The 26,450-nt window shown below is 37.2% G+C and overlaps 1 long non-coding RNA gene across 1 annotated transcript; it reads right to left on the bottom strand.

The window, feature by feature from the left end:
- Positions 1 to 1,474: 1,474 nt before the first annotated feature.
- On the bottom strand, positions 1,475 to 26,191 carry LOC125933883 (uncharacterized). Its single transcript, XR_007461137.1, has 3 exons — positions 26,111 to 26,191; positions 20,883 to 21,049; positions 1,475 to 1,634 (listed from the first exon to the last, which is right to left on the bottom strand). It is a non-coding gene; the product is annotated as an uncharacterized LOC125933883 (long non-coding RNA).
- Positions 26,192 to 26,450: the final 259 nt, after the last annotated feature.

Here is a 26,450-nt window from a genome sequence, read left to right as displayed (position 1 = left end):
TTCATCTGTTGATGGACATTTGCGTTACTTCTGCCTTTTGGCCATTGTGAATTATGCCACCTAAGCTCTTTTTTTAAAACACATAAAATATGGGCTAGAAAAATTTCCCAACAAGATAAAACCAACACTCTTTCTTTAAGAGAAGTCCATTTAGTCAGGGAAGAAACTCCACTTTTTTCAGTGATACTACAATTACCTTTCAAAAGTTAAGCATTGTTTCAGTAGATGAAAAGTAAACGGTCCTCTTAACTACCTTCCCTCCAAATCACGAAGCTCAGTTTTAGAGCTTATGTAATACACAGATTGTAAGAAAACACTCTCCTGTTGTTATCAGATTTGTGCCATTGAAAAGTGGCAATCATTGGCCAAATTCACTAAGTTAGTAACAAGAACAGAGAATAAATCCTCATCTCCTAATTTTCCAAGGAGTTAAATGTATAACTCTGTGAATACATGTAAGCTTCAGAATCACAACAGTCCAACTACTAGGTAGATTCTAGGATGAATTTAGGTCTATCTTAACCACCACATAAGGAGGTTTATCATGAAGACTTCGCCTTATGGTCTATTATAATGAAGTTTTGAAAGACAAACTCCCCAAAATTTCTCATAAAAGGTATAATATGGAAGACACCTTACAGATTATCTTGGGCAATCCCTCATTTTACATCAGGCCAAGAAACAGTACTTTCCTATCCTTGCCAGTTGCTTTAAATCATTTTAGGAATAAAGAGAGACGAATTAGTAACATGCTGTGTGTTATGAATGTCTTCCTTTTGTGTCTAAAAGTAAGATTCTAGCATAATTTGATGGTTTTCAAGGCAGCATACTAGTGTTTTAATTTCATATTTTCAGGCTGCAGAGCCGGAGTACCATGAATTTGTGTTTCCTTGAAAGAATCCAAACCTTTCATCTCAGAGACTGCTATTAAAGTGGATGTGTTTATCAAAGGCCAGATCTGTTGATAGCTCTCCTGACTGAATGCTTCTTGGAGATGAACTTTTCAAATGGGAGGATCATCACACAGCTCAGTAATACATACAATTACCTTCCCACAAATCTAGCGCTGTTTCTTAGATGAAAATTATACTGCCTTTCTCACATTCGCCTTTCCTCCTAATCACTGTCTTAAGGTTGCCACTCAATGCGATTTCATCGTGAAGGAATAGAGGAATAACTTTGGGGTTTCATATTAAAAAGAAATCATAATAAAAACTCCACTGTTGCTACTAAATTTGTGCCACTCAAAGGTGACAGCCTTGTCATCTGTTTAAAAATTTTGTGCTCAGTCTCTCCAACAATGTCACATAAAAAGTCAGCTACAGGGAAAAAAATTCATTTCCCTTTTTGTCGAATAAAGGATTCAATCATTGCAGTGAAAGCTGAACAGCGATTTCTTGCTTTAAAGGGGAGAAAGTTCTCTCTTTACAATTCTAAACTTAAAAAACCAATAAATTGGGAAAATTATTATCTATAATTGCAAACAAGTTCTTTTTTTTCATACATGGTTTCATTGAGCCTATACATTACCTTCGGGATCTTGCATGAGTTCATTTCATTGACAGAACATAAATTGTGCCCAGAAAGCCAAAAGCAGAGGCATCTCAAAAACAGGGTTCTCAGAGCTTCCAGTCCTGCAACACAGGGGAGAGCATAAAGAGTGAAAATAAATGCTGCTGATACATAGATAGACACATAGATACATAGATAGATAGGGAGAAATCAGCACTTATTTTCACATTTTTTGTTTTCTTTTCCTTTTTTTCTATTTTTGAATTTTTTATTTGCGTATAGTTGACACAGTGTCACGTTAGTTTCAGATGTACAGCACAGCGATTCAACTTCTCTAGATGTTATGCCATGCTCACCGCAAGTGTAGGTACCACTTCTACCCATACAATGCTATTACAATACCATTGACTGTATTCTCTGTGCTGTGTCTTTTATTCCCATGACATATTTATTCCATAACTGGAGGCCCACTTGTTTGCACCCATTTTGCCCATTTCCCCTATCCTCCTCCCCTGAGAAAGACAAATATCATATGACTTCACTCAGGTGGAATCTAAAAAACAAAACACATATTTATAGCAGCGCTATCAATAATAGCCAGGTTATGGAAAGAGCCCAAATGTCTATCGACTGATGAATGGATAAAGAAGATGTGATATTTTGATATATATATATATATATATATGTGTGTGTGTGTGTGTGTGTGTGTGTATATATACACATATATATATATATTTATATATAAACCAACACTCCTCAAGCAACCCTCAGTTTGTTCTCTGTATTTAAGAGTCTCTTATGGTTTGCCACCCTCTCTGTTTTTATTTTTGTTTCCCTTATTTGTGTGTGTGTGTGTATGTGTGTGTGTGTGTGTATATATATATATATTACTTGGTGATCAAAAAGAATGAAATCTTACTGTTTGCAGCAACATGGCTGGAACTAGAGTGTATTATGTTAAGTGAAATTAGTCAGTCAGACAAAGACAAATACCATATGACTTCAATCATATGTGGAATTTAAGAAACAAAACAGATGAACATAGGGGAAGGGAAACAAAACTAAGAGAAAACAGAGAAGGAGGCAAACCATAAGAGACTCTTAAAGGTAGAGAACAAATGGAGGGTTGCTGGAGGGGTGTTGGTGGGGGATGGGCATTAAGGAGGGCACTTGCTGAGATGAGCACTGGGTGTTATATGTAAATTCTACTTCTGAAACCATTGTTACACTATATGTTAACTAACTCGGACTTAAATTAAAAAATTTAAAAAATAAAAATAAAATTTAAAAACAAAAGGCAATAACAAAGATAAAAATTAAAAACACATTAATAAAATAAAAGCAGAATCAGATCCTATAAATGCAAAGAACAAACTTATGGCTGCCCATTTCCACATTGTTTCATGCTCTCCCCTGCATATATGGAGAGAGAGAGAACCATATATAGAACACATTCGTGTAAGACACATACACGCATCTGCCAGGTTGGTATACACAGACACACTTCCCGCTTATCAACTGTGCTTGCCAGAGGCCACACCATTCCATGCTTCCTGCATGGAATCATCTCTACGCTCTTCCATGGAGATGGTTATAACACTGCTTCATGAAAGGTCACTCCTTACTTTACTCGTGCACCCTCTTCTTAATGTTGTCACAGTTATCCAACAATGCATAGTTTAAACAAACAAAAAATAAATAAATAAACAAGCCAGTGAGGCCTGGCAATCCCATTTCCCATTTACGAATTAGATGAAGAAGGCTTTCTTCCTAAGAGTTGGTCTAGAGCAGCCAGCTGGCTTGCATTTTAAAAGGCAGTTTCAGCATGTGCTCTTGTGTTAGCATCTAAGCAGTTTCTTATTTGGCAACATTTCTTGAATATCCACACTAAAGGGAAACAAAGGAAAACCTCAGACATTTCCCTGGATGAACATACATCCTAGTTAGTTTCCTGAGCATTTATTGAGCAGCAGAAACTTTACATATGTGTGTGAACATTACTAAAATAAATCTGCAAGGTAAATATGAAAGGGTGGACCTACGCCAGCTGACTCCATCTTGTTCTCTGTCCTCCACATTGACCACTCCTCCTCCCCTTGAGTAACTTCCCGATCAAAACACAACCGGTGACCTGCCTAACAGGACTCAGACCCTTCCCCAGCCAATCGGCTGAGGCCACAGCCATTACCTCACCAACTGCCCCTAGGCCCCAATAAAACCTTTGTCCTTTTGAAACTCTCTCTCTCTCCCCAGTATCTCACCGCTGAGTCAGTGCAGGTAGGGGATTGAGCTCGAGCTAGCTCGAATAAAGGCTCTTTTGCTTTTGCATCGGACTCGGCTCCCTGGTGGTCTTTGGGGATCACGAATTCTGGGCATAACAAATATTATCCTGATTTCTCCAATAAAATAAAATTAAAAGGAGAAACTGTATATCTTAACAAAACCCAAACTCCAATCAACTATTTCAACGTGTATTGTAATTGCTAACCTCCTTTGTTCCATATACAAACTTAAGGAAGTGACATTTACCTCCATTTCCCAATGAAATACCTTTGCTTACAATGTTTAAAGTCTGAATGTCCTCTACTAACAAAATTTGAATCACCATTATTTAATTTTCTAGTACGAATCTTGCTCCCACAGGCTGCTAATTCTCTCTTCTGTGCATGATCTCTTTCTCCTAGTAAACTATGGATTCTTCAAGGACAGGAGTGACGTTTTATTTCTATGAACACACAGGGACTGGCAGACTATATGATGTTTATTGACGCTTTACTGTATCTTATAAATCACCTCAGTAGAATAATAATTATATCATTGCTGTCATTACAGGCCATGCTTTCGTATTTCCAAGAAATATTTCCAATATAAATATTTCCAATATATATATTTCCAATATATAATATTTCCAAGAAAATATAACAGACCTTTCCTCTAATCTTTTTTGGGGAAAAAAGAAAATGAAGCACAAAAACAGAAGGACAAAAGTTGGGAAATATTATAGCACACAAAACAGTATTCATATGTCATTACTAAAATGAGCCAGTGTGTGAAACTATTTGTAAAAGTGACAAAATATAAGGTGACATTTTGCAGAGTCTAGCTCATTTTTAGCTAAGATGTGTATTACCTGCCTACATGCACACATTAAGAATTCATTCTGGCCTATAATGCAATATACTCTTCTGTGAAAATATTACATCAGGTACTGTTCTACTGGACTTAGGGCAGAGAAGGTCAGCAAGAATTTGGGCCAAGATTTGGAGATTCAGAGTCTAGGTTAGATGCAGCTACCATTTCAACCTGGTTTTTTAAGAGCCCAGTAGGTCTATAATAAGCAGAATAACATTCCCCCAACCCCACCCAATATATTCACATCTTAATCCCTGGAATGTGGGAATATATTGTTTCACATGGCAAAAGTGATTTCTAAGACAGGATTAAATCAAGGATCTGGAGCTGGGGAGATCATCCTGGCCTATCTGGGTGGGCCCAATGTAATCACAAGGTCCTTCTAGGTGAAAAGAGGGAGGCAAGAGTGAAAGAGTCAGAGAAGGGGCTTTGATGAGGGAAATAAAGTCAGAGTAAAGAGCATGAAAGACCTGACTGGCCACTGCTGGCTTTGACAGTGAGAAGCCACCACAGAAGGAGTGCAAGGTGGCCTGTAGACGTGGGGAAAGACAAGGAGCAGTTCTCTCCTAGAGTCTCTAAAAGGAACACAGGAACTCAGCCCTGATGACACATTGATTTTAGCCCAATGAGGCCATTCCAGCCTTCTGACCTCCAGAAATATAGACAATAAAATTATATTGCTTTAAGTCACTAAATTTGTGGTTATAGCAGCAACAAGAACCTAATACAAGGTCACTAAGGCCTCAGAACTCTGGTCCTAATATTCAGTAATCCCATTGCAATTTTCACATGGAAAGAATTACTGCACAATTCATACCTGAAGGAAGATAATGTGGAATGGAAGGAAGGAAGGAAGGAAGGAAGGAAGGAAGGAAGGAAGGAAGGGAGGAAGGAAGGAAGGAAGGATCTACTTCACCAAGTTCACAAAAAAACACTAGGGTTTCACAAAAACTCAAAATTTGGGGCATTTTGTAGAAATGTAGTACTGAGAGGAGAAATGTTATGAAGCAGACAAGTTGAGAAAATCCAGGCAAGACAATGAGCTTGGGTTTCCCAAGGACAAAGATAAAATGGAAAGAATTTCAAATTAATGAATAAAAAACATGATTGGATGTTTTTGAACATCATGGATGGGAAAAACCAAGCTAGAGAGCATATTCTCATGTGCCTTTGATGGAGGAGTCTCATTATGTGCACAGGGCACTGCCTGGGCAGTGGAGAGCACAAGGGAAACACACCTGCTCATTGAGTGCATGAAGCCCTGCTGCTCAGGGCTGGGGCCAAATTCTTCCTCCCAGAGGCAAAAGCTGTTTTCTGATCTAATAAATAGTACCCCCTGGTGAGCCCTAGAGACAAGGAGGGCTCCAGTCCATTCCAGTTTGAGTGAGCACAGAGAAGGCAAGCAGAGTTAAGATTAATAGCTTAGTCAGCGCTTCTTCAGTACTCCAACCTTCACCCTAGCAACACTCACTCAGAGCCAACTTGGGGCTCAGAGCCAGGAAAGTCAGATCTTCATTCCCTGTGGCAAATTCAAGCAAGGAGATAAGCAGTGTTGCAACACTGTACAGACTTAGAAGAAAGACAAATGGGGGACTGTTACTTGTATCTCGTGACTTTGGCTAGACCAAACTTTTTTTAAGCACATTTTTAAAAATTGGGATTATTTTGAGTGCAGGCTAAGGAAATTTTATGAAGTGAACAAAATGTTTTTGATTCTCTCACACCACTTCTTGGCGTCTTCTGCCCTCTTGCCTTGCTCAGCTCAGAGAGGCTCTCCCTGCATTATGCTTCCTGTGTCAAATCTTATTCTAAAGGTTGCCCCTCCTCAGGAGTAAGGGCTCTGTTAATTCCCAGCTGTTTGGAAATGCTCTGCTCCCCAACTCCCCCACTGTGCTGTAACTGTTAACAGCCTAAAATGTTCCTCCTCAGGGTATCCTGCCCTTTAATGTGGAGTGCATGGAGACCTTTCTGTGGTCTCAAGAAATGCAACTTAGCACACAAGATTTTCACCCAAAAGGCTTCCAATCAGCTGAAGTCTTATTGTAAATTTGATAATGGCCACTCCTCTGGAAGTCCTGTCCACTTGAATGTGACACTCCAAGAGCCAGACAGAGAGAATCATAGCATGCAGAGATCAAATCCTGTGCTCCAAGATTATCTCCATTGGCTTGCAAATTAACAGGATGATTGGAGGAAGTGCAAACTGCTCTAGTTTTTTTTTTTTTTTTTCCTGTATACAAGGTTCAATTTTGGAAGATCCAACAAAGGCACCCAAAGGTGCATCATGCTTTTGTAAAGTTAATACTTCCCTGCTTGCAAAGATGTTCTTTTGTCCTTGGAAAGGAGTCTAATTGAATTTCATTGGATTATGAACAGATCTCCCAAGGATATTATTTTTAGTCTCCTTTGGAGACTTCAGTATATTCTACAACAGAACCACCAAACGCTTAATAGAGTGCATGCAGATTTTCTTGTTGCTGTTTTGTTTTGTTTTTAGAAAGTGATACTGTTTTCAAAAAGATACAAACTTGTAAATGCTGCTGCAACATATAATGTTATGCTGATCCAAGACATACCAATTAATGGGAAATTCACTTTGGGTAATAATTCCTGTAATATAAACAGTATCATCTTCCTTATAGCCATTAGTATAGCAATGGCCCATGTGGTCTGAGGCTGACTCTCCAAGCCCTGGGAAGAGGTTCATTAGTGAAATAGGGTTGTTTAGTTTGTCAATATATCTAAGGTGGTTACATAGTAATCATTTTTATGACTACAAGCACTAGAAAGACTATTTTAAAATCACAACTGGGGAAAGATAAAAATACAGACTGTTATCAATGTGGTTGTGACCTGTCATTTTAGATCTATTCTTTTGTTGGTTGCCACTAGCAACAAGCAGATCAAGCTGAAGAAATTTTAATCAAATAAATATTGCTCTTTACCTCCCTGATCACATACTCTGTTGCACTGAAAAGTAGGCAAGTTGAATAGAAATCAATAATCTGAGATATGAATACCTTGGATGGGACTTTTATGTATCCTAAGACAACAGTCATCAGTCATAAAGATTAGATTCTTAGAGCTATGAAAAATAACCTCCATTGAGCTCAGGAGCATCTTTTTGCTCTGCAGCATATGGGACAGTGAGATTGGCTTCTCTAGCCCTCATAAACAGCGGCAGAGATAAAATTAAATACACACTATTTGAACCAGAAATTGATCTGAGCTCTAACATTGCTGACTGCAATCCTGAGGTTGTTTTTTCTTTTCTTTTTTTTCTTTTAAGTAAACTCTACACCCAGTGTGGGGCTTGAACTCATGACCCGGAGATCAAGAGTCATATGCTCTACTGACTAAGCCAGCCAGGCACCCCCTGAGGGTTTTGATAATTAGAATACAGTGAAAATAGAAGGCACTTTGAAAGAAAACCTTAATAACAGAAAGTCTTAAGAGTACAAAAGTGATATAACTGAAGCTACTCTTAATTGAGCATTAATTATGCCATGCACTGTGCTAAATGTTTACATAACTCATTTAATCATTACATGTCTACAGATACAATCTTCTTTTCCTTTTTTTACACATTGCGAAATAGAAACTCAAAGAGGTTAAATAATTAGCCTAAAGTCAGATGGCCAATGAATGGCAAAAGAGAGTAAGTCTTGTTCTATGCTTCAAAAGCCTTGCTCTCTCCCATCTGCCACACCGGCTCTCTGAATATGCAAACACTACTAGTCACTCACAGCTTATTGTATTACAGGTCAAGGAGGGGAGAACACAGACAGTCTCTATGTGCCAGCACTTTACATACATTATTTCCTCTAAAGCACACTGTAACCTTGTGGAGTAGGCATTAAAAATATTGACATTCAAACCCCTCAAGGGACACAGTCAAGATTACAGAAATACTAGTATTTGAACCACATCTGTCTGAGTCAGACATATTCTTTCAGCTCTCTCCATCCCACCTCTACAAAGTGGAGCCCTTAAATAATGCCGGTATTTGAGGATTGAACAAAAATCATTTTAGGTGAGGCTGTTTTACTGACTGTAGTTATGCTTCAGAGAATAATATCAGTACTGTGGCATAGCCAAATCCATATATGTCACAAGTTTCTGGATAACAATGTTCTATGTTTTCTAGTTTTTAGTAGAGGTCACAAATCTCCTTTAAACACTTTGGGCGGGGGTGTTTGTTTTGACTTGCAAAGAAAGAAAAAGAAAGGAAAGAAAGAAAGACAAAGAAAGAAAGAAAGACAAAGAAAGAAAGAAAGAAAGAAAGAAAGAAAGAAAGAAAGAAAAGAAAGGAGGGAGGGAGGGAGGGAGGGAGGACATGATGAAGCAAAATAATGTTATGGTGAAATGACATAATAAAATGCAATTGCTTATGCATGAATAACCTATTCAACTTTTATTGAGTCTTATGAATGTCACTTAAGAAAAGAAACTAAACAAAAAATCCAAATTCAAATAGAAACTAACACCATTCATTGATCAAATTGTCATTTTCCATAGACCAAATTGTAACTTACACTCTTACAAATGTAAATTCGCAAATACCATGAAAAATGTACATGGCATTTGTAAGTTTTAACAGCATGTTAAGTGGAAATGAGAATATGTATCCCTCTCTTCTAGACAGTACTCTCTTGGAGACCCTGTAATAAGACCAAATCCAGCCCTGAGGGCTCCCTGTCTTGAATGGAATCTACATTAATTTACATATTGCTGTGACCCAGCAAAGGTAATAGTGAGAAATCAGGAAGAGGCCTTGTCAAGAGTGCTGAATGGCAAAGAAAGAAATTGGAGGCATAGAAAAGTGGCAGACACTTCCTTTATTTTGAGCAAGATAAGATTATACTCATATTTTCAATTTCAAAATGCTGTTAAAAAATAACACATGCCTCACAACACTATGGTAGAACAACAGTGACCAGGTGTTTTTTTTACAAAGACCTGATGACATTCTGTCCCTTGGACCAATCATCCTTCCATTGGCATCCCCAGACCACTCAGCTTCTTCCACTCTGAGTTGTGGCTTTGCTAAATTTCTCTATCATTTTTCTTTAATTCCACTGATTTGTAGTCTTTATTATTCTTTCCCTCTATTTTAACCTTCCTTTGCTTTTTGTTTTCAAACTTCTTTTTTTTTTTGTCTATTTATTTATTTATTTTGAGAGAGCAAGAGAGAGAGAGAGAGAGAGAAAGAGAGCAAGGGAGGGGCAGCGAGAGAGGGAGACAGACAATCCCAAGCAGGCTTCATGCTGTCAGCACAGAGCCCGACGTGGGACTTGATCTCATGAACCATGAGATCATGACCTGAGCCAAAATGAACAGTCAGTCACTTAACCAACTAAGCCACCCAGGCACCCCTTATTTTCAACTTTCTTAAGATGGAACCTTAGATCATTGATTTTAGACCTTTCTTCTTTCCTTAAATAAGCATTTTAAGGATTAAATTTCTAAGTGCTGCTTGTGCTACATCCCACAAATTGTGATATGTTGTCATTTTGTTATCATTTAGTTTGAAATATTTTCCCATTTATCTTATTCTTTCCTTGATCCACAGATTACTAAAAGTTGTTCAGTTTCCAAAATTTGAGGTTTTTTTATTTCCAGTTTGTTAGGTTTAGAAAACGTACTTTGTATGGTTTTAATTCTCTCAGATTTATTGAGGCTTGTTTTATAGCCTAGCATTATCATCATGTACATTTTTAAAGAATACATACTTTGCAGCTGCTGGGTATAGGGTTCTATAAACATCAGTTACATTCTGATTGTTCACATCATCTATGTTCTTACTGAGTTGTCTAGTTGCTTTCTCAATTAGTGAGAGAGAAGTACTGAAATCTCCAGATCTGATTGTGGAATCGTCTACTTCTCCCTTTGATTCTATTAATTTTGCTTCATGTGTTTGGAGGCTCTATAATGAGTCATTGTGGTATAGTGGAATATAAATATTTGGGCTTTGTCTTTGGTTCCTGGCACAGAACTCCTAAAACCTCTGGAATTCCCTATCTTGTTTATGCTTATGAGATGACCCGTGAGAGGGACCTAGATAGCTTTGGGATCAGGGCTGGTCGCCAGAAAAGCCACCCAAGTGATTAGAGACAGACAGGGAACCTGGAGATTGAGATTGATCAGCAACGGCCAATGATTTAATCAATAATGCTTACATAATAAAATTGTCATTTAAAAACTCTAAAAGACTGGGTTTGGGGAACTTCTAGGTTGGTGGCTTCATCAGGGGGCTAGGAGGGTGGTGTGCCCAGAGAGGCATGTAAGTTTTGCATACCTTCCCCCTATACCTTGCCCTAGACATTGCTTCCATTTGTCTGTGCTAGAGTTGTATCCTATGTAATGAACCCTTAATTGTAAACTGCTTTCCTGAGTACTGGGATTCATTTGAGTGAATTACTGAATCTGAGGGAAGGCTGTGCGAACCCCAGACCCTGTGGTCAGTATGGCAGCTTCTGTAGGTCTCCTGGGGACCCCATTTGTGGCAGGTGTCTGAAGTGAGTGCAAACTGTGGGACTCAGACCTTAATTTGTGGGGTCTGCACTAAGTCCAGGTAGTCTCAGAATTCAATCGAGTTGAACTGTAGGACACCTACTTGGTGTCAGAGAATTGGAGAATTCGTTGGTGTCAGGGGAAAAAACTATACAGGCATATAAATATCTATAATTGTTAGGGTTTCTTGTTGAATTGAATTTTTTCTAATTATGAAGTATTCCTATTTATCTCTCATAATACTCTTTGTCCTGTAGTCTCTTTTATATGACAGTTGTATGTGTATCTTTCTATATCCTTATAGTTAAAGTGGATCTCTTGTAGACAATACACAATTGGATCTGGCTTTTCTTTTTAATCCATTTGACCTTCTCTGTGTCCATTATTGTCTAGTAGAACTTTCTGTGATGGTGGAAATGTTCCATATCAGCACAATCCAATATGATAGCCACACATGGCTATTAAGCACTTGAAATATGACTGGTGTAACTAAGAAACTGAATTTTTAATTATATTTCATTTTCATTAATTTAAATTTCAATAGCCTCATGTGGTAGTGGCAGTCATATTACACAAGGCAGGTTTAGTTTATTAATTTTTAAGGTAATTGCTGATATGGTTGGATATGGGTCTACCATTTTGCTAATTTTCTGTTTTGTGTTCCTCTTGGACAATTTCTACTGGTCTATCTCCAAGTTGTGTGACACTTTACTTTGTCATATGAGTTTTAACTTCTCTGCACACTCCATTCCTCTCCATCATTTGGAAGCACACACCCAACATTCAGTATTCAGTTCAATGATTTGAACTGTGCACACTTCTCTCTCCTGGTACCCTTAACCTTACTTTTAGGTGATAGCCGTGTCTCTCCCTCCTAGCTGTCTATGTCTCATTCATCCTTGATCATTCTAACACTGATTTTTTCTCCTAAAACTGTATTGATTCGTTTTTATAAATCATTTTGTAAATCTCATGAAAAGATCCACTAGAGGTAAAACTATTCCCTAGATTAGAACTTTTCTCTGCCATGGACTGGACAGATGTTAATAACGCTATTCTCGGCTTCATCTGACTGAAAAAGTTATGAAAGAATTGCCTCAGAAAAACCCCTAACAACAGCACATCCTTTGTCAAGACAGTGCCTTGTTGTTATTAGATTGAATTGAAATCCACATCAATGGAAATAATTTAATCAACTAAAGGGATTCTGGATTCTAGCAAAGAAGAGAATGCAGGATTCTCTCAGAGGTTGTGAATTTGGCAGCAAAAAATTTGATATTCACTAAGGAGATAAAACCACCTGCTGATTTTCACTGCATTGAACTAGAAGGATAAATTTAATAGACCACTTGGCATGGTCGCTGAACATCAGCAGGTATATCAGAAAGAACAAAGGCTCTGAAGCAAAACAACCTGGTTCTGAATCCCAGATCTTCTGTTTACTAGTTGTGCAGTCTTTGAGATGTTTCTTAATCACTCTGAGATTCTGCTTTATCTATAAAACATGAAAATTGATACTTAATTGTTTTAAGTACTTAAAATTATATATATATATTTATTTTCTATTGAGGTATAATTAATATTCAGTGTTACATGGGGGTTTCAGTTGCGCAATACATTGATTCAACAACTCTATACATTACTCTGCGTTCATCATGACTAAGTGTACTCTTAATCCCTTTTATCTATTTCACTCATGCCCCCAACTACCTCCTCGCTGGTAACCACCAGTTTGTTCTCTGTATTTAAGGGTCTGTTTTTTCATTTGCCTTTTTTCTTTGTTTTGTTTCTTAAATTCCACATACGAGTGAAAGCATATGGTATTTGTCTTTCTCTGACTTACTTCACTTAGCATTATACCCTCTAGGTCCATCCATATTGTTGCAAATGGCAAGATCTCATTCTTTTTTATGGATGAGTAATATTCCGTCATGTATATACACCACACATCTTTATCCATTCATTAATTGATGAACACTTGTATTGCTTCCGTATCTTGGCTATTGTAAATAATGCTGCAATAAATATAGGGATGCATACATCTTTTTTTAATTAGTATTTTTGGTTTCTTTGGGTAAATATCCAGTAGTGGAGTTGCTGGATCATATGGTAATTCTATTTTTAATCTTTTGAAGAATCTGTACTGTTTTCTGCAGTGGCTTCACCAGTTTGCTTTCTCACCAACAGTCTACAGGGTTCCTTTTTCTTCACATCTTCACCAACATTTGTTATTTCTTGTCTATTTGATTCTAGCCATTTTGACAGGTGTAAGGTAATATCTCATTGTGGTTTTGATTTGCTTTAATTTGTGCCATTGTTATAAGTACTTAAAATTACATATATAAAGTTCCTGAGAGATAAAATTTGCATTGAACAAAAAGAAAACATTAATATCATTTTATAAGAATTATCATTATTATTTTTATATATAATATACATATAGTCCAGTTCATTGGAAATAATTTAGGGTATATTAAGGCTAATTTGATGGCAATTATTCTGGCAATATATTCTGCTTTGCACAAATGCAAAAATCTCCAAAGTTTTACTTTATTGGAGGTATTCCTAGGACTTATAAATCAACCTAGATGAAGGGAATTTCAGACAAAGAATGATTCTCCGGGATCACATGTCAACAGTAGAAAAAGCAGTCACTTACCAAGCACTAAGCATGTGCCAGTCACTGTGCTAAATACTTTACATGAATTATCTAACTTAATCCTTACAATAACCATTGGAGGTAGGGGCTATTGCAAAAGAAGATAGCAAAGCCTTTGAGAGGTTAAAGGACTTGCCCAAGCTCATCCAGTTAGATACAAAGCTGTGATTCAAAATCACATTTCTAAAGCCCTTACCCTTTAAACTTTCTTTTTTTAAAAAAATGTATGTACCTATTTTTGAGGGGGAGAGTGCACTCACGTGTGAGTGGGGGAGGAGCAGAGAGAGAGGGAGACAGAATCCTGAGCAAACTCTGCAGGCAGAGCCCAATGTGAGGCTGGAACTCACAAACCTGTGAGATCATAATCTGTGAGATCATGACCTGAGTCAAAATCAAGAGTTGGATGCCTAACTAACTGAGCCCTTACCCTTTAAACGCTCAATACTGTTTTCCAGATGACCCAAATCCTCTGTTCTCTATTCTTGCTACACCTGGAGGTCAACCCAGGGTTCTATCTACTTACCAGTAAAGGCAATAGTAAAACCAATGTGAACCAGAAAAGAAAATGGCTTGATATCAGGAAACCACATCATTTTAAAGGTGCTACAAATTAATGTTTCTAATAAGGCAGGGGTCAATAAATATTACTAAGCATGAGCAGTCCTCCACTAAGTTTAGCCTTCTTCCAAACACTTTGTTATGTATTTCCCTAGTGTTCACAAGGGGTCTCCTGACACAGCTGTCCTCGTACCTGTTTACTGATGGAGACAGCAGAGCCTGCTCCTATTCAGGGACACTGCTCACACAAAAGAGTCAGTCACCCTTAGAGCTACTGAAGGTATAAGTTCTTTTCTCCATCATAAGAATTCCTTCCACTTTGTTGCTTCAGCTTAATACAATGGCAAACTTGAATATAAAAGAAAAGATGAAGGGGGTGCCTGGCTGGCTCTGTCAGTAGAGCGTGTGACTCTCAATCTCAGGGTCCTGAGTTCAAGCCCCAAGTTGGGCATGGAGGCTACTTAAAAAACAGAAAGATGAGGATTAATGGGAGCTACAACAGATACTGAGATCCATCCACAGAGACTACATTTCCAAGTGCATTAGGGGACTGGACTGGAAACCATTGTTCTAACCTGAGGATTCACAGGCTGAATTGAAGCATTCTCTACTCCCCGTATGTTCAAAATTGAAAACAGTTCTGTGGTCCTTATTAAAAATAAATACAAATATTCTTAAAAGGCACATTATATCAGAGCTGTAATCAAAGCAAAAGAGGTTTTTAATTGGCCTTTCCATTGGTCAAGAAAGGAATGTTGGCTTTAATTTCTTAATTTTTGAAGTGTGTGCCTAAGTGACATGAATTGAAGTTTTAAGATTTAAGTTTTAATAAACTCCTCTTAATAAACTATTACTACAATGATCATTTGCAATTAATCAGAGCTGTTCAGAGAGTCACTGATCCCAACAGAATTCCTGTGTCTCTTGCTATGAATCAGGTTGCCCCTAAATTCCCACTTAGCACAGAAAAAAAGCTGTGTGTATGTGTGTGTGTGTGTGTGTGTGTGTGTGTGTGTACATTACATCAGAAAGAGAAAAAATAATTTCATGTTTTTAGACACTGGTTTTAGCTATTTTTTTCTAGTGGCTCACCTAAAACAAAATATGAAAAATGTCACAAGCAAATCAGTAGAAAATTCAAAAAATGTTCCAATACTAAAATACACAGTTTCAGGGCTCAATATTATTGGTTTACAAAATCTGAAAGTATCCTATAAAAATTGCTTCTAGATTATAGTATAAGGAGAGAAGGAACTAATCTAGCTAATGCACTTTCTTTGAATAATAAAGACTGACATGGAGATTTAATAAGGTATAAATCAATAGAATGCAATCATTTTACATCTTTTCAAACTAGGCAGACTAGTGTTTTCTTGATTAAGAAAGACAAAAAGACACTTGCCCTACCCCCACCACACCCCCCAAATCAAGGGAATGGTGAGGTAAACCCTGACTAAGGGAGCAAGTGGGCTTGGAAATCTAAGCTGTTTGCCTAGTTGGACTCCACTGCTCTCTGGAAGAATCTCTTTGCAGGGCTAGGTCAAGTCAGGGAGAGCACATCTACCCAGTGGGTTCCTTGTCCTAAGTCCTAATTTATACACCTCGGGAGAGCACTTTTTCTAATTTATAAAAGGCCCTGAAGAGGCTGGCTGTGGTAGAATGAAAAAAGACATTTTTCATGATACACCTTTTCTTGGTTTCGATCTAAAATTGCTAGTGCTCAATTTCTTCATGCTTCATTCATTCAACAAGTCGTTATTGAGCCCCTTGGTTGTGCCAGCCACTGATACAAAAACCATAGCACCCGACCATAAGGATCTTTCAATCTAGGTACATGAAGACAAGTAACCAAAGATTACAATACACAGTTACTTTCAGCCTCTTGTGTGGACATGTTCCTAAAATTACCATGACTATCAAACCTGAAACTGAAAAAATTAAGATCCAGCAGAAATAGTTGAAAAAGGATCTCACTTACACAACAAACCAGGTACCCCCATGTTAAAACCTGTTCCAACAACAAATATTTCCCTTGACTAATTTTATTCAATTATTCAGAATACACTGTTGCATCCCTGTGATCCAGGAAATTGTAGAATCTCCTACCAATTTCACAATTTCCGGGATAAGTCTAACACAAACTCCACAATTTTTTAGTATACAAACTGGGCAGATTCTATTCCCAAGTTTCTCATTTGTTAAATATGGGTCATAATAATGTTTATTTTATAATTGCTATGAGTGTTAAATGAGATCAATATAAAGTGACTGGTACATAATAAATATTCTCTATTTTCTACTTTTATTTTAAAGTTTGTAAATCTAATATTATTGGTGAGTTTGAATTTAATAGGTGGTTGTTTTGTTTTGTTTTGCATTTCCATTTTCCCCTGACTTATTTTCACAATTTCCAATAAATTTTTTATTTATCTCATGAGGCTTTCACAAGTATTGTGGTACTTTAGGGCTGATTTCCTGAATCTGAAGGGCATAGGATAATGGTAAATATATTAGTTCTGAAACTATACACTCCTGAGTTCAAACCAGCCTCTGCCACTCTCCAATCTAAATGTATATGACAAGATGATCATCTTAGAATTTGTGTAAGGCACATTTCCTTCTCTCCCTGAAAAGCTACTGTTAAATTAATAGCATTTTGGTGTAGTGTTTTGAGGTTTGGGTGTTCTTTTGTTTTTCCTCATTTTATTTTTATGAACTATGGTACCTTGACATTTAGGAAACACAGTTTATTTAAACTCCTTAAGTTGCTGTTTCTTCATTTGTAAACCTATTTTACCCATAAACCTATTTCTTAAAGTTGATATAAGTAAATGAAATAATACATACATGGTGCCTGGAACAGTGCCTGCATGTAATAAATGATTTGTATATGGTAGCCATCAATAATTATATCCATGTTTTGTATTGAGAGGATGAAATATAAATAAGCCCTCTTTCAATAAACCATAAACTTATTCCCAGAAGGGTCTATAGAAACAAGAGTCATCCTCGCTTCCTTTTTAAAGGAAAACACACTAGAAGGTTAGAGATCTCTAATTTTGTCTTTTGCATGTAAGTGGATCTTATATTAGAGATCTACATTTAGATCTCTAATTGCTGTAGTATGGTGGCTATTTTGAAAGGATGAGTAGAGTCCAAAGACAATTCACAGATCCGCCCCCTTGGAAATCACCTGTGGAAATTATCTTTGGGGAAGTGACTTATAGTATGTAAACTGGAGGATGAGCAGGAGTTACCCAGGTAAGCATAGGGAAAGCACTGGGGAAGACATCTTCAAGTAAGAGGAACAGGATGTGCCAAGTCCTGAAGGTAAGAAAGAGCCTGGTGTGTTTGAGACTCATCAATGCTCTTCATAATGTTGTACTATGTTTATAATACAAAAGTATATTTGACCATAAGTAATGAATGCATCTCTTCCAAGATGAGGGGATTATTCCTAAATCACTGAACTTTAGATTCTTAAAGATTTCAGATATCAAATTAAAGCCTTTTATTTTTGAGATAAGGAAGCCAAAGTTTGGATGAATGAAAGAGGGGGCAAGACAGAGAAGGTAACTAACATGATGAGTACCTATTATGTATCAGGTAAGTGACATTGTGCACATGTAATAGATGAGGAGACTTGGGACATAGAGATTTAAATAATTCACTCAAAGCCATAACTTTAATAAGAGTAGAGCCAGAATTCAAATCCAGATTTACAATCCTCCAGATTCTAGGACTGTTTTCACTATACTCCCTGGAATTTGTGTGAGCATCTCCAGCTGTGAATTTATCTCCATAGTGGCATTATAATTATTTGTATGTTTATTTTTACACCAATCTGTAAGCGTCTTGGGAGTCTTTCTATTTGCAAGCACATTTCCTCGCAGATGAATGAATCCAAAAAGATATCAGAAGGATGGATGGATGGATGGATGGATGGATGGATGGATAAGCATTGAGGAGATTACTTGGATGGTTTTTTCTGAGGGTCTACCCAATTACCTTTCAAGCTTATTGTGATACCCTCAAATATACTTCTAAATCTAATTAATACCTACATTTCAAAAAGCCAATAAGTAATCTACCATAATTTTAAATTTAACAAATTTAAAACTCAATGAATAAAGTAATAAGTGGCAGATCCGGAAGAGAAGCCCCACATATTGAGTTCTTTGCAGACACAGTCTGTGACCCATATATCCTTTCATCCCTAATATCTGGACTCTGAGCACATTTGGCATGTATGTACTGAAAGTCTCATCAGTCAACAGTTCAGATTAGAATCATGTATGGTTACCTATCAAATAATAGAAGGAGTCCAATTCTGAAAATAACATTTTCTAGTGGACAAAAAATTCCAGACTGATCGTTAAAGTAAGAGGAAAACTAATGTTTTACCACACAAAAGACCTACATTTATTATCTTCATACTGATTTTCCAATGATGATTTCAGATATCACATTAAATGTTGATTATGGGCAGGAATTACATGGAACACATCTAACCACTGGTATATACAGATACCAACTAGTCAAAACAGATGCCATGGCCCAACGAAAGGATGCCTCAATACATCAGAACAGCTATCAGTGTAAATAAGCATTTCAATGCACAGTGTAGAGCATGAATGTCAGCTCTGCTCATAGGTCTTTGGAGATAAGGAGCAGAGACATGGTTGATGAGGAACAGAGAGATTGATAACAGGAAAGAGGCTATAATGTAAAAGGAGAGAGGACAATTTCCAGAATTCACCCACATAATCCTTATCAGTCTTGTAGCAAGGTACAAGTTTGCTAGAAAGACTGAGGACGAATCAGATGTTTTCATATTTGGTACTGGATAACCTGAGTATTGACCTAGAGGTCCTGACAAAGGATGGAATTGGTCCAATGGTCTCGGGTTAAACTGAACTTCTAGGTGGAGATTATTACATGGTTCAGCTGTGGGGAAGAAGAAAAACACTCTGACTTTGAAAAGAATATCATTTTTGTTAGCAAGGCTGGCTTCCATTTTTCTTTTCTCCTTTTGTTCCTTTTCTGTCTGAATTAGCAGAAAACATTTTTATTGCTTGCAGTCAGAGAACAACTATTACATAAGATACTGCCTTGTTATTGACACAATATCCTTATTAATTCTATCTAAGCTCACTAGCTCTTTGAACAACCAACTGCTTACTCATTTGGTGTTCATGTAATTTTTTGAGTTTAGCTGTAAAATATTTCAATGAAAAATAATGGACAAACACTGGCTCAGTAAGGTTCGGCCATGTAAGTAGTGGACTTTCCCCTCATGACTTTATATTGAATAGGCCATTGTCAGTTATTGACTAATGCCAAGTTCCAGTGCTCTCTCTCCACAGCCTCATCCTTTGGTTCATGCTGCTTTTTCTCTCAGAAATGCCCTTTCCACATTCACCTATAGAAAGCATATTTATCCCCCAAAATACTGATTTAAATATCAACTCTGCAAAGCCTTCCCTATTTTGCAGATTAGAACTAATCACTCCACATCTGTGATTCCTGGCAACATCACCTCTGTTGGAACAGTGTCCTGGTGTGCCTTGAACAGTAGATAACTGGATTCCTCAAAGAATTCATCTTAAGTTATCCAGAGCTACAACGAATACAAAAATTTTATTTCTGGGGGTGCCTGGGTGTCTCAATCAGTTCGTCAGACTCTTGATTTCGGCTCAGATCATGATCTCACCGTTCATGAGTTTGAGCCCTGCATTGGGCTCCACACTGACGGTGCAGAGCCTGCTTGGGATTCTCTCTCTCTCCCTCCCTCTCTCTCCCTCCCTCTCTCACCCTGCCCCTCCCCAGTTAGTGTGTGCTTTCTCTCTCTCTCTCAAAATAAATAATTAAACTTAAAAAATTATATTTATGACTCATTGGCATAAAGATGAAGGTATTAATATTATACACTAAAACATTTATTTGACCTAAAAGTTCATTTCTTTCTTCCAGTTACAAAATAAAGTAAACCATTTTTGTGGACCCCTAAAAGTAGAGTGGATCCTTGGCACTGTGTCCACTGTCTCATGAGTAAGTTTTCCCTGTGTACATGTGCTCTCATTTATACATCTTCCTCACTTATACAATCCACAGCTTAAAGGGGCTTCTCCAAAGGACAAGCTTGGAGAATGTCAGGATAAGATCAAACTTGAGCTTAGAGTAAATGATTCAGTGTCAAGAAGGTTCTCTTAAAGGAGGATTATATTTTTTTTCCTAATTGAATGATTCAAATACATAATGACTCTTTTTTGAAAGAGTCTAGAGCCATTGACAATTTGCTAATTAAAAGCCTAGTTTTCTAAAGAAAAATTTTTTAGATAGAACCAAGGCTACTATGTACATTAACAGTCATTTGTTTTGTTTGTGTCTTACCAATTTAGAGCAATATTTGAGTTCATCTGAAATAAAAGTAAGTATCATTTGTATGATGGTTTACAACTAACAAAGCATTTTCACATATATTACTCATTTGATCTACATACTCAACCTGAAAGTTTGGGGTCTTTTATTTTTCATTTGACAGGCAAGAAAAACAAGACTCAGATGGATGAAGTGACTTCCCCAAGGTCATACAGCTGGTAGCGCAGAGTCTGGGACTCATGCCCAGTTCTCCTAATCCCAGAATCTCATATTCTTTCCAGTACATCATGCTGCCTGTAGGGGAAAAAAAAGCAACTATGTAAACACATGCATTAAAAAGTTGAGCTCATACTTCTAAGTAGATTGGTGTTCTTTTAGAAAATCTAATGACATTTTTGTAGATGTAATTGTTATGGGTTTAGTTCTAAAACATTTTAATAAGAAGGTGGTTGACAAAATTTATTTTCTTTTTTTTTTTTTTTTAATTTTTTTTTTTTCAACGTTTTTAATTTATTTTTGGGACAGAGAGAGACAGAGCATGAACGGGGGAGGGGCAGAGAGAGAGGGAGACACAGAATCGGAAACAGGCTCCAGGCTCCGAGCCATCAGCCCAGAGCCTGACGCGGGGCTCGAACTCACGGACCGCGAGATCGTGGCCTGGCTGAAGTCGGACGCTTAACCGACTGCGCCACCCAGGCGCCCCACAAAATTTATTTTCAATGGAAGTCAAAATTAATAATATTTTGAGTTCATATGAAGTTCTATGGATCATGAAGTTTGATAGAAATTATGATGAATATGTCAGGAATGGATAGATAAGGTATGTATTTTTAATGTCAAATTCCAAGTCTTTGTTTCTTAGCTTGTTAGATTTCCCTTTCCTTCCTTTCTCTTCTCAGTTTCTTAAGGCTTACTGTGGATGTAGACTCCTCTCATATCCTCTTTTGGTAAACAACCTAATACAAACTTTTCTGTGAGTTATCTTTTATCAACTCCTTTGCCCTTGAAAGGGGTAATTTCCTCACAAATAAAACAATGGAAGGAAGGAATGGCATCGAGCAAGTCTGATCTTGAAAAAGGCAAAGTTCTGCAAAGCATGAAGATTAAATCATGCATTATCCAGAAAAACAAATGAGGGTTATTAAAGTTAGCATGAATACTCACTCTTCACAAGAAAGTTGGGTGAAACAAAGAATGAGATTTTAGAGATTTCGGAAGGACTGTAACCCAACACCATACAATATACAAATTGGCTTTTCAAGTACAAATTTGATAGTTTCATAGTTCTGGGAACTAGTGTGACCAAAAAGAAACTCTATTAAGCTAAGTTTGTAAGGTCAGGAAGTGAATAACTGAATGTGAACATGTCATCCCAGTTCAATTTCATTTTGATTACTGACAGAAGAAGGGTCAGGAAATATTTATTGTATTTTTCTGGAATGCATTTCTGAAGTTTAAAAATATTATTTTACTCAGAAATAATCAAATTAATTTCACAATTGTCTTGATGTTACATATCTTGCCACATAGTATTCTCTTGTGATATGAATATAAATAATTATACTGTATGATTTTTAAATACACAACCTAATTTCATTTTACGTTCTATATTTCTCAAACTTGGTCTCTGAGTCACAAAACAAAAGGTATGTTTCAGGTGTAGCTTCATGAAGCTAGTGCTGCACAGATTGCTTTATCTGTTACAGAAACTAGTCTGGATCACCCAGCAGAAGAACCAAGCGGCACTCAGAGATCATGGAAGGCAGGAGGTTTATTTTATACGGGTGGGCTCAGAGGAGATCATTCTCCAGAGGTCTGAGCCCAGAGCATCAACAAAGGGGACAATTATATTCTGTTACTTCTGCATTCCTCATTAGTAGTAATTTGCCACCTGAGGCAAGCAGGGTGGGAATAAGAACCCAGCTGGGAAGTCTTCAGGCAGGGACTGAAATTCCCTTATCAGTCCTGTCGGCCAACGTATAACAGATTTTTCCCTAACATATCCACAACAGACATCCTATCCAGAAAGTCAGCAGTTCAACCAAATGTTGCATTAAAATCCAACTTGGGGCACCTGGGTGGCTCAGTCTGTTAGGTGTCCTGCTTCAGCTCAGGTCATGATCTCCCAGTTCGTGAGTTCGAGCCCCGCGTCGGGCTCTGGGCTGACAGCGCAGAGCCTAGAGCCTGCTTCAGATTCTGTGTCTCCCTCTCTCTGCCCTTCCCCTGCTCGCACTCTCTCTCAAAAATAAACATTAAAAAATTTTTTTAAAAAAGCTTAATATAGCAATCAAGTACCTGAAGCAATGTTTGTGCAGTGTGTGTTCTTTATACTTAGGCAATTTGCTACCACAGTAGCGAATTTCATTTGAAACTCTAAGAACAATATTTTACTGACTGGTACATGGAATATCCCCAAAATTTGAATAAACATTATTGGAACTAAGAGGAAAGAATCAATACAGATTGGATACTTCATAGGCAGATGGACTTTAAAAGGGGATACTTTTTTAAAATTTTTTAAAATGTTTTTATTTATTTTTGAGACAGAGAGAGGCAGATCATGAGCAGGGGAGGGGCAGACAGAGAGGGAGACACAGGATCCAAAGCAGGCTCCAGGCTCTGAGCTGTCAGCACAGAGCCTGACATGGGGCTTGAACTCACAGACTGTGAGATCATGACCTGAGCTAAAGTCGGACGCTCAACTGACTAAGCTATCCAGGCACCCCCAGAGGATACTTTTTTTTTTAATTTTTTTAAAGTTTATTTATTTTGAGAGAGAGAGACAGAGAGACAAAGCAAAAGTGGTGGAGGGGCAGAAAGAGGGAGACACAGGATCCAAAGCAGGCTCCAGTCTCTGAGCTGTCAGCACAGAGACCGACACGGGGCTTGAACCCATGAACCATGAGATCATGATCTGAGCTGAAGTCAGACACTTAAACTGACTGAGCCACCCAGGCCCCCAGGATACTTTTAATAACAGTTTTATGGAAGGTCAGCCATGAGTCAGGTGTGTGTCAAGCAAGAGAGATACGAGAATGAACAAGACATAACCCCTAACTTCAAAGAGCTCAAAGGGACCATCATTATCTTCAAAATCTAACACACTAATTGGCACAGAAGAGATGCTAATAAATCTTTGATAAATCAGCAGAAGGTCTGCTTAATATTACAAAAAAAAAAAAAAAAAACTGCTACAAACACAGATACCCACAGGAGCTCTAGGCCAGAAGGTCAGAGTGAATAAAAGAAGGAGGCATGAATGGAATGGAAGGGATAATAATAGATGTGGCCAGGATTAGACAACATGAATGAGACGTAGTGTGGAAAAAAATTTCCTAAAATGAAAGATAAACGTGAATTCTATCAGAAAGGGAAAAGGAAGCTAATGAAAATACTAGAACAATCTTCCCCCACCAAAAAAAAAAAAAAGTACAATAAGAAAATTATAATAGAAAACCAAAATTTAGGTTGAAACCAAAAACTTAACTTCATTGATAATGTATATTTTGTGTCAGTTTAAAGTATAAATTTTAAAACAAATTTTGGAGACCATGATTATGACTTGCCATTAACAAAATCATCATTGTTTTAAAACTTCCGTTTTCTTCAACCATTGGAGCTCCTATGCTAAATAGTGGTAGATTGTTAAACATTGTTTTCATATAGTATTTGTTAAGTAATTTTTTTTAATTTGTTTTGAAACTTGGGGAAAGCATGTGGCGCTATAGATACGGTGATGGAAATTGTCAAAACTAAAATTCAAGAGTGCATTTTAGAAAAGCTAGTACCCACATAATTGAAGACTATCCCAGAAAATTCCTAGTTCAATTTTTTGTTCAGTTTTACTTTTAATGAGACTACACAAAGCAATAACTGGTAATAATTTGCATAAGTCTACTGAAAATAATCTTTCATCTTCACAATGAACTTTTCATCCACTTAAGTGAATAGGAATGGAATCAGAAATACAAGTGATTCATCACCTTGACTTAATTGTTCAAATCTGTCAAGTTTCAGAGAGCAACTAGCAAATCAGACAAAGCAGAGAGTACAAGAATTCGGTATCTCAGATATCAGTGACATTTTGGCTATGGGAGTTTTGTTTCATTGAAAAGCATGATAAATCTTAAAAGGACAATTTCCACTTAGTCTTTATCAGAGATAAGCATTGTTGACAAACAAACTAATATATGATTCTGGAAAAACACATCTTCACTCCAGGGGCTAAAATGGAGCCAACTATCAAAGAGCTACGTGCTGCCAAGACCCCTCCTTAGTGCTTTGTTGTTCCAACAGGGATTTTTCTATTCTAAAAACCTATCAAAGTTTCAAAGCTCTTTCAAAGAGGTCCTGACTTCCCAAAAAATACATATTTATGTTTTCTTTACCCAATAAAGTAATACAATCATGACACACTTTTTTCCCAAAGACCTGTACAATATAAATGCATTATTTAATTTTAAACTTTTTTCATTAGCCAGAAAAGTTTTAAATTATGACAAATTTTATGTGCTCAGTGATATTGTTTACAGGTGAATGTTTACTTTTTATTTCACATTATATAATATGGTCTTATAACTGCTTAGCTACTTAAACATTAGGTGAGACTTACAGTATCTTAAGCATTTCACAGAATAATATATTATTTTTTTTAATTATTGGAATAAATTATAGATTTGTTTTAAGTCTATACCTACTCTATTTTATGAAAACTGTGACAAATTAAAACACATATGCTAGTAGCATAATATTATAGCCAAACTGAGAAAATCTGGCCAAATTTGTTTCTACTCAAGAACAAATTTTCACTTTCAAAAGATATAATGGCAACTTATCAAAATTAGTAAAACTTTCTATACACATAGCCCCTTTATAACCTATGGACTCCATTGTATCCCAGGAATTCATGTTTTATGCTGTTTAAAAAAAAAAATCATAGGGGCACCTGAGTGGCTCAGTCGGTTGAGCATCTGACTCTTGATCTCAGCTCAGGTCTTGATCTCAGGGTCATGAGTTCAAGCCCCACATTGGGCTCTGCAGTAGATATGGAGCCTACTTAAAAACAAATCAATCAATCAGGGCACCTGGGTGGCTCAGTTGGTCGAGTGCCCAACTCTTGATTCCATCTCAGGTCATGATCCCAAGGTCGTGGTTTCCAGCCCCAGGTTGGGCTCTGAGCTGAGCATGGAGCCTGCTTGGGATTCTCTCTCTCTCTCCCTCTGCCTCTCTCCCTCACTCACACTCTGTCTCTAAATAAATAAATAAATAAATAAATAAAATATAAAAATAGATCTGGAGTTATCAATTAATTTTGGAAATAAAGATTAATTCTATCAAAAACAGTAAGAGCAATACCTGGAACAGAGAGTCTCCCATTGGAAGCAGGGCAGGTATTTTCCACAATACTAGGAAGAGAATGCTGAGAAGATGCCAATGTTCTGAAGATACAAAGAGAAATCTAATCAAGAAAAAAATAACCTGCAGAGGGCCAAGAAAGGCAAGATGTTGCAGTCCCAGAAAGCACTGAGGTTCAGGAAATATAAAAAGAGGTAATAAGAATAGAGCTTGGGTAGGTTTGGCTCAAAAAGGAGAGAGATAGAAAGAGACAAATATAATTATTAAAACTGGGACAAGTAATGAGAAAAGGTACAAGTAAAATTTTCTGTTTTAAATTGATACTGAGCCCAGTGCTTAT

This window comes from Panthera uncia, assembly GCF_023721935.1.
Source record: "Panthera uncia isolate 11264 chromosome A1 unlocalized genomic scaffold, Puncia_PCG_1.0 HiC_scaffold_16, whole genome shotgun sequence".
NCBI lineage: Eukaryota > Metazoa > Chordata > Mammalia > Carnivora > Felidae > Panthera > Panthera uncia.
The sequence above is the reverse complement of the archived record's forward strand: the minus strand, read 5'-3'. Positions and strand labels throughout refer to the sequence as shown.